Source organism: Lolium perenne, chromosome 7 (genome assembly GCF_019359855.2).
Source record: "Lolium perenne isolate Kyuss_39 chromosome 7, Kyuss_2.0, whole genome shotgun sequence".
NCBI lineage: Eukaryota > Viridiplantae > Streptophyta > Magnoliopsida > Poales > Poaceae > Lolium > Lolium perenne.
Genome location: NC_067250.2, coordinates 128,512,051 through 128,521,852, shown reverse-complemented (window position 1 = coordinate 128,521,852; position 9,802 = coordinate 128,512,051). Strand labels below are relative to the sequence as shown.

Genomic DNA, 9,802 nt, shown 5'->3' with positions numbered 1-9,802 from the left:
GAAAGAATAGAGGGTTGAGACGGGTATGATGAAATATAAGTTGCTCTACCAATGAGAGGTCAATTGGGAGTGGTTTGAAATACTCTCTGAGTCTAGGGTTTAGTTGAAGGGAGTCCAATAGAAAGTATCAAGAGATCATCTACTTGATCAAGAGTTGGAGGATGGAGAATACAATGTGGTAGATCAGAGGTGTGCATAAGATGTGCAAGAATTGCCATTTGAAAAGCATTTGAATCACCTCAATTGTCTAGGGGCAATTGGTAATGAACTCAAGTGTAATGGAGTTTGAAAATGTTGAGAGAGAACTAGTTGGAACATAGGGGTTCAAAATGTTCGACTTACTTTCTCAAGTGAAGTAGAGTTTTTCTCAAATTTAAAGTAGACAAGAAATGGTATAGGTACCATAAACAAGCCTTTTGTTAAAAACAAAACAAAATAGAGAGTAATGTTTTAGAAATCAGTACTTGGTAGAAATGGGATGAAAAACAAAACCCATTTTAGTTCTTTGTTTTGTTTGAAGAAAATTTCTGAAAAATACTTAATAAAACTGGAAGTAGTTTTGTGATCAAAACTATAGAAGGAAAACAATAGGGTTTTTGAGGAGGAGAACTAATTTAGGAAGGAGTGTTCTCAAGGGTAGATGGTGGCTACAAAATGTACCCATCATACCTACTCTTGGTTTTGTGGATATTAAACTTGGATTAAATAAACACAAGAGGTAAAAGAGGAAGAAGTGATCTGGTGCTGAAACATTGGATAGGATACCAGATCAAGTGATTATAAGAGTTGCAAGTGGAGGATGTGACATGTAAGATGTGGAAGTTGCAGAGGGTGTTGTATAGAAGAGATCCATGCACTGAGGTTACCAAAAACAGTTGTGGGTGCTAAGAGATCAACTGCCAAAGTTGGAATCTTATAAGTAGGCACACTCATGTTGCCATCAGGAGGGAGGTTTGATGTAGTAAAAAAAGAAAAACAATTCTTCCTAAGCCACACATGTGTTTTATTTAGTGAGTTGCTTGTTTAACCACTAGAGGTGTTGTTATGAAGGGTAGCTCAAAACAAAACTCAACAAGCAAATCAAGACAATTCATCTACCAACAGATCAAGGCAATTCATCATAACAAACAGATCAAGGCAATTCATATTAATTAGTCTATAGAAAAAGTTTTTGTTCCCCCTAATTTTTGCACTATGGATAATTAAACAAGCTTGCAAAAAGTTGGGGTGTTACAGATCTTCCACCCTTAAAATAATCTCGTCCCGAGATTACTAAGCATAGAACTAGAGAGGTTTCAAAGTTTAGCTAAAGTTAGACTCCATTCTTCTGTAGATGTGCCATTGTTGAGAAGGTCGTTGCTTCATCTTCTGGGAGACATGATGGATTTCTGCCGATGGCGAGCTTCATGAAGAGGTTGACTACTCCATGCCGGTGTTAGATCTGTAGCTTCTTAGCGATCCTAGTAGAGTCCATGATTTCGGAGAAGTTAGTGCACCCCAACGGTGCTTTAGCAGGGTTGACAACTTTTTAGAGTTAGCTTTAAATTCTAGTGGAAGACAAAGTCTTCCACCCTTAAAAATTTTCATCGGGCTTTCGGAAAATCTTAGAGCTTCTGCCTTGCGGTCCCGTCGGGGGCTTCTGAAGGAGTCATCGATCTTCCGTACTCAGTTGAAGAATCTTCAGGGGCGACGTGCAGACCACAACTTCAAGGGGCACTCACGGTGTTAACTAAACCATATGACGCGCAGTAAGTTAGTAAGTTGATGAAACTCCTCGTGGGTATCCATATGAAGCAGCAACAAAGGTCGTCGGAGGCAATCTTCAGCTTGAGGGTCGTTGTTGACTTATACCAGCTAAGAAGTGAGCGGGTAAACTACACCTAATCTTGAGTCTTGAGGTATCTTCAAGAGTCTTCACTTGATGATGACGCGATGAACCATGCGATGTAGCTTGGCTTTGACGCTATTGTTCTCTCAGCTTGTTAGACGGTGTGTTAGAGAGTGGTTTTCAAGAAGTTATCCTCGAGGTTAGCGCGATTACTCCAAGGTTAGACTAAGTTAGTATGTCTTCTCGCAGAGGTGCAGTCACTCTTGAAGGTAGGGGCTTCGCTTTCTTGGCGTAGTAGAGATGCTTCACCGATCTTGAAGGTAGCCGGTGTAGATAGGGGTTTGGGGTTAGTTTTTCTGACGGTCGAAAAACAACTGTTAACGGGTTTAGAGTTAGAGTCTTCCGTTAACCTATCCAACTAACTAGCAGTTAGCAATACATCGGCGAGGTAGGTGAGGGTGAAAACATCTTAGGGAGGCTTCCTACGCTGGGTTATCACACTAAGAATGTTTTTCAGATCGAAAGAGCAAGACAATCATACACACAACAAACAAATAAAATACACTCAAGGCAGCACACGAGGGGACTACAAGCAATCAGCACAACAAACAAGGCACTCTAAGTATCCAGAGATACCTAATACGTGGGGGTAGCTTGATCAATCGAAGCGATTGAGTTTGTCCTATCCATCCTATAGGTTTGGGGGCTGGTCACATATGTTGGCGTCCTCATCTTGTTGACAGCGTCTCCCATAAGAATTCTTGGAGCAGTTGGTGGCGAAGCAGGCCTGGTGTTGTCTCGTCGATGTTGAGGTGGAGGCAAAAACTGTGTAGATCTTCTAGTCTCGATATCCCGGAAACATGAGGTCTTGAGAGAGGTAGCTGTCGAGGTGCTCCCGAAGTCGAGATCTTCTCGTGGCTGGCCAAAAAATGACTAGTCAAGAAACTGAGGACTTGATCCCTGATGACTGCAAAAAGTGCAAGCCCATGGAGGAACAAGGTCAGATCTTTGACATACTTTGGTGAAAACCAAAGACATGACGTTATCATCCCTATGTGTGCACACTAAGTCGGCCTCCAATCTTCAATAGTTGTTGTTGGAGATACGTGAGACTTCATAAAAAGTTGATCCATCTTCGACATCGAGTCTCCGGGTCTGAGTTGGGGACATCGCCCAATATGTAGGTTTGAAGTGGAGGAGACAATAGAGTAAGAATTTTCACACATTTTAATAAAGCGGAGAGATAAGAATTTAGAAGCTTTGAAGAAATAAGAGGAGTAGAAGCTATGCTTCCGACTAAAGAAAAAATTTGTTTCGTAAATAGTTTTTCCCAAATACTTCTTTCCTAACTAACGTCCATGCTAACTAAGGTCTCCTACAGTCAGGATGGCTCTGATACCAGCTCTGTGGGGACCCCGGACTAGCTGTCCAAAATCCCTGTTATGTATACAGTTCACGATCCCATGATCAGTGCGCCGTGAACACATAGCCGAACTGATATCAAATTACACCATCCATTACAAAGCGGAATAAGAAAATTACAACATGGTCACATGACCAATACTTACATAATAGCCTCGAAGGGCCTAACTAAACATCGTAGTAGCAACATCACTTCAAATAGTCAAAGCACTCCAAGTCATCTGCCATAACCCTACAGGCAACTGACTGGGAAGACGTTCCTAGCTCGCATAGACGTCGTCAACTCCTTCTTCATCCATCGTGTTCCTCCAAGTCTGGCCAAGTAAATAGCCAGGGACAAAGCCGTGAGTACATTTGAATTGTACTCGCAAACCATCAAGAAGGTGATAACAATTCTAACTAAAGAAGACAAGAGAGGAAGAATAGTTTCTCTCGTGGATAAAGCATGTGAAAGAGAAATAGTTTCTCTTGTTGATATAGCATACCGGCATCTCAAGTGATGCGGACACTATGGTGGTTCTATGACATCTCTATATCTTTGTTAAAGAAAAGTTCCTCTACATGAAACACTAGGAAGGGAGCAACCCAATTTATTTGTCCTTCCCGACCATCTCCATATGGTCGACACAACCTTTCCCGTACCCTTCCGGTACTTCAAAACAAGTTCTTTCCTTTCATTTGCCAAACCATTTTGTAAACCAAAACTCATCAGGCTAAGCAACAGCCATTCCAACCGTCCATGACCGCGGACGCGGCTATTCGAATAGATTTAACTCTGCAGAGTGTGCGCACTTTCCCCACAAGAACCGATAAATCCGCCGAGATCATCCCCGGTTCGTCATACTAAAGTATGCGAGTCTCGGATAATCAGTCATAGCCTTTCGCCTGTCTCCCTTGTCATGAGTCCTTCCCTGCGGGCTTACCCTTCCCGGCACCCCGGCAAAGATACCTCCTTTTGAGCGTATCTCCGGGCGCCATGACAGAAGACCCTCGATAATCGTCCGGCTGCAAGTTAATGCGATGTATTGCCTCCTTCGTAGCGCAACCCGGTGTCGTAGGTCATCGTGACCCTCCTAGAGAGTGGTGAAGGTATCTCATGTCAACTTCAACAAACTACGGACTAAGCCCGTGCCCACTTTGGATATTGTGGTTGCGCTAGTTAATTGTCATGGGTGAGTACTTAGGCGCCAAAGTTTTCATAAAACCCAACCTTTTTCATATCCTCATCATTTTTACCAAATCCTTTCCTTTCATAAATTCTCACTTGGGGAAAACATCATGCCCAAGGTTTTATCAAAAACTTTTACAACAAGGTAAAACCTTGAGGGGTTCCCAACCTAAAGTTTCATGAGCTGAACTACTATTGCACTACGGCCGAGATGAGAGTCATCACGCCATAGAGGGGTATAAAGGTGTAGTGGAGTGAATCATACTTGCTTATGGTAAGCATGTATTATGACAACACAAGGAGGAATATACTCTCAGATTTGTGGTGGTAACTATACAACTTAGATAGTGGAGTATTACTATCCAACATACTCTCCAATAGGGTACACGGCATACTCCTCTCAATTGGAGAATACACCAAGATCATGACATAGACACCTCTATACTACAAAGGGGGTGGGTGTGATGTAAGTTATTTTCTTGAGATTATGCATGCTCAAGTTGGGCATACATGATAACCAATGGGAGTAGCACGGCCATGATGCCATGTATCCCATAATCACAAGACAAAGGTGGAGTATCACCACTAGGGAGTACCCCACTTGGAAACACACATAGATGACATAAATAGAGAGAATAACACACATAGAATTCAAGGTGCTTTGGACATCAACAAATGACATCCAACTAGACACCAAACAGAGATCAAAAGATGGCTTGCCTTGGCTTATTTGTCCCTGGACTTCTTCAACTTCATCAATATAAGAATCCCGTCAATATAAATAAAATCCTTGTCCGAACCACTTCTTCTTCTTCTCCGGAATTGTTCGCATCTATCGTCGGAAAATATAAAAGGAACACAATCAAAACTATTGCACCAACAAAACAACAAGCAACAAGCATCGATCAAAGACTAACCACTCTTATACGGCTAACATATTAAAGACTTATAGATACTACAAAGCAACTAAAAGAGAACCCATTTTATTTACCTAGTAAGGGTATGAGAGTATCACCACTTAGCAATTGCCTCTCTCGGTTATCACCATGGTATGAACCAAACATCCCCTGGTCGATAACATCATAAAGAGGACAAGAGCATTAGTTTGACATCAAATACATTCACATTATATTTTGAAACATTTTTGGAAAAGCGGGAAATCATTCTCTCTATTTTGTAAAGCTTACACAACACTACACAAGAATAGGAAGCAAATGATATGCCCCACCATTTGAAAACTTAAGCAAAACAAAAGAGCTAATGTTAAATTGCAGAGGTTTTGTTTTGCAATCATAAAACAAAGGTTGCCCATTTCTAATAAAAAGAGTTGGTCAAGGGTTCTAAATAAACCGAAAAGTTTTGCTTCAACAATGCATGTCACACATATACATTACTAACAGCAACAAATATGAATGAACAGAGACTAATAATATTTTTCCTAGATAGCCAGTACTAATACAAGACTAACCCAATTGGAATCACCCAAAAATATTAAACCTACAATTTTAGGAATTTCTTTGAATCTGACTGTCCAGAAAACAAGATCTGTAAGCCATAAATCGTAGAAAAATCCTAAAAATATGAGGCCACTTGCATTTGAAAGGTAATTAAACAGAGATGCATACACAATTGGATTTGGGTTCAAAATATTTGTGAAACTCTCACAAATGGATTTACAAATTTACTGCATATTTTCACCATTTGCTTTAACTATGGAGTTGCAGAACAGATAAAGGTTTGAAACTTGTTTGAGATGATTAAGAAAACATTCAGCAATCCTACAGAAGTGGAATCACTCAATTAGGTTCAAAAATGGATTTTTGATGAATTAAAAGCTAACAGCCATGTCTGCAGAACACACAGAACAAGTTTAATTCACCACAAATCGTACACAACTCATAAAAATATGAGGTCAGCTGCATATGAAAGGTATTGAAACGGTGGTTCTTACCCAACTGGTTTCATTCAAAAATTCGTTTCCAAGCTCCTGGTTTTGATTCGACAAAGTCAGATCTGACCAGATTTTGATCTGTGAACCATTTCGATTTCGTTAGGTCATTTGAAGTTAAACCAACGCCAAAATGAAGGTACTGGAGAGGGCTTTCACCCAAAGTTGAGTTTGCTCAAAAAGGTTTTGTAAAACGGAAGAAATCTAACAAACAGTGATTCTGCATGTTTGCAGAACTTTATTTATCAAGCAAAATCCGTAACGAATTTGAGGATGAGACCAGCGCCAAGTTGTAGATCTTTTCAATACCTACCTGTGGAACTTTAAATCACTCGATTTGGATCTGCAGACAAGATTTGGCGGATTTTACAAGTTCGTACCAGAATCTGAAACAGCAAGATACAGAAATTACTGCAAGATTTTGGACGAACTTTGGTCAAAACCTTCAGATCTGAGGATTGCTCATCCTTCTCCATGCTTGGACCAACATGCACCTGCATCAAGATCCAATCTTGAGAGAGGAGAAAAGAGAAATAGAGCTGGATTCATCAAGAGTTAGGAGAGAAGAGAGTGAGAGGGAAGCTCTCATGGTGAGGGGAAGCTTGAGGAAGGAGGGGAGCTGCATCTTGGCTGGTTTTCATGGCCATGGCCGGCCATGGGAGCAAGGGGCAGCAGCATTTCGTGATGAAGAGGTAGGAGAAGGGTAGGAGAGAGTGGAGGAAGGAGTGGAGTGTCAAAGTGAGAAGCCAAAGATGAGGAGGTGGCCGGCCAAGCTCTATTTATAGAGGGAGAGGGTTGGCTGCCTCCTCTTTGATTGGTGGAGGTGGGTGGCTGGCTTGGGGAAGGGAAATTTGACCCAAGCTGAAATTATTAGTGGCATTGGGAAGGGACAAAGGAAGAGATGCTTCCCAAGGTGGAATAACTATGTGAGGGAGAGAGAGAGATGGAGAAGCATGATGCTTGTGTGCCATGCATGGCATGGCCGGCCAAGATTGTGGCCATGCACAAGTGACCATCAAGAGAGTATTGCCACACATGCATGACACCCAAGGTTGAGTGTCTCACATTTAACAAAAATGGTGGCCTAAAGAGATATAGAATTTTAGGTGAAGTGATAACAATGAACAAGGGTGCTAAAGTGTAGATGGTGGTGGCATTCTCATTCCGATAAAAGATGTGTCTAAGATATGATGGCGGTGATGGTGATTTAGACAATGGTAGATCAAGGCTATGAGAGATGGTGAGTGAAGTAACCATATACTCACAATGATGAATATGGTGACATAAATTATGAATTCATGGGGTCAAGGTGATGATGGAAAGAATAGAGGGTTGAGACGGGTATGATGAAATATAAGTTGCTCTACCAATGAGAGGTCAATTGGGAGTGGTTTGAAATACTCTCTGAGTCTAGGGTTTAGTTGAAGGGAGTCCAATAGAAAGTATCAAGAGATCATCTACTTGATCAAGAGTTGGAGGATGGAGAATACAATGTGGTAGATCAGAGGTGTGCATAAGATGTGCAAGAATTGCCATTTGAAAAGCATTTGAATCACCTCAATTGTCTAGGGGCAATTGGTAATGAACTCAAGTGTAATGGAGTTTGAAAATGTTGAGAGAGAACTAGTTGGAACATAGGGGTTCAAAATGTTCGACTTACTTTCTCAAGTGAAGTAGAGTTTTTCTCAAATTTAAAGTAGACAAGAAATGGTATAGGTACCATAAACAAGCCTTTTGTTAAAAACAAAACAAAATAGAGAGTAATGTTTTAGAAATCAGTACTTGGTAGAAATGGGATGAAAAACAAAACCCATTTTAGTTCTTTGTTTTGTTTGAAGAAAATTTCTGAAAAATACTTAATAAAACTGGAAGTAGTTTTGTGATCAAAACTATAGAAGGAAAACAATAGGGTTTTTGAGGAGGAGAACTAATTTAGGAAGGAGTGTTCTCAAGGGTAGATGGTGGCTACAAAATGTACCCATCATACCTACTCTTGGTTTTGTGGATATTAAACTTGGATTAAATAAACACAAGAGGTAAAAGAGGAAGAAGTGATCTGGTGCTGAAACATTGGATAGGATACCAGATCAAGTGATTATAAGAGTTGCAAGTGGAGGATGTGACATGTAAGATGTGGAAGTTGCAGAGGGTGTTGTATAGAAGAGATCCATGCACTGAGGTTACCAAAAACAGTTGTGGGTGCTAAGAGATCAACTGCCAAAGTTGGAATCTTATAAGTAGGCACACTCATGTTGCCATCAGGAGGGAGGTTTGATGTAGTAAAAAAAGAAAAACAATTCTTCCTAAGCCACACATGTGTTTTATTTAGTGAGTTGCTTGTTTAACCACTAGAGGTGTTGTTATGAAGGGTAGCTCAAAACAAAACTCAACAAGCAAATCAAGACAATTCATCTACCAACAGATCAAGGCAATTCATCATAACAAACAGATCAAGGCAATTCATATTAATTAGTCTATAGAAAAAGTTTTTGTTCCCCCTAATTTTTGCACTATGGATAATTAAACAAGCTTGCAAAAAGTTGGGGTGTTACAGTCTGAGTCCTTCAGGATCCTTCGGTTGTCCCTCTCTCTCTCAAAAAAAGAAAAAACATCTCTCTCATTATCGGCCTCGCTCGCTCGCTCGCACCTCCTGCGCATTGACAAACCCTGAAAAAGGTCAGACACCATAAATAAGAGGGCCCCACTCACTTCTCTCCCTTCGTCTCCTTCCGTGTGATCCCTCTTCCTCCGAGTTTCACTGGACGGGCAAACACATGTGCTGCCTAGAAATATTCGACCCCTTTGCATGGATAATCATGTCGACCATTTTTACCTGGTTTAGAAATAAATAAATGAAAATGAAGAAAACCTCAAAAATGAAACCCTTCCGCATTGAGTGCTTATAGGTGTACTAGTTGACAGGGAAAATAAGAAACCTGTGATAGGGTAGTAAAAAACAAAATGTCTTCACAAGACGGACTATAGTGTGTATGAAGATTCATGTGCTTTGGTTTTCAATTTTTGATTTTTTTCTGAATGTTTATGCCCATTTGAATCTTGGTCAAATCCTAGGTTTGACCAAGATTTAAGCAAGTTTAAAACACATGAAAATGAAAAGGTAAGCCTGGATCCTTCTTAGTCATTCTAAAATGAAGCTAATTTTGGGGGGTTTTTTGAAATCTCAATGTTTGAAACCCAAAACCACTTCTCTTCATATGGTTGGCTTCATAAGAAAGAGTTTAGGGTTAGGGATAGATACATGATTTGTCGGGTTTGAATATGTCTAGAACTTGTTTATCAATTTGAATGCTTACTATATATATGACTTAAGAATACTATGTGCTTTGGTTTTTCTTTTCTATTTTTTTGATTTTTTTCTGAATTTTTATGCTCATTTGAATCTTGTTGGTCAAATCCTAGGTTTGACCAAGATTTA

General features: G+C 40.3%; 1 long non-coding RNA gene across 1 annotated transcript; it reads right to left on the bottom strand.

Annotated features, from left to right (window-relative positions):
• Window positions 1–3,470: 3,470 nt before the first annotated feature.
• Window positions 3,471–6,409, bottom strand: LOC127318468 (uncharacterized). Its single transcript, XR_007861887.2, has 4 exons — window positions 6,370–6,409; window positions 5,410–5,485; window positions 5,139–5,250; window positions 3,471–3,564 (listed from the first exon to the last, which is right to left on the bottom strand). It is a non-coding gene; the product is annotated as an uncharacterized lncRNA (long non-coding RNA).
• Window positions 6,410–9,802: the final 3,393 nt, after the last annotated feature.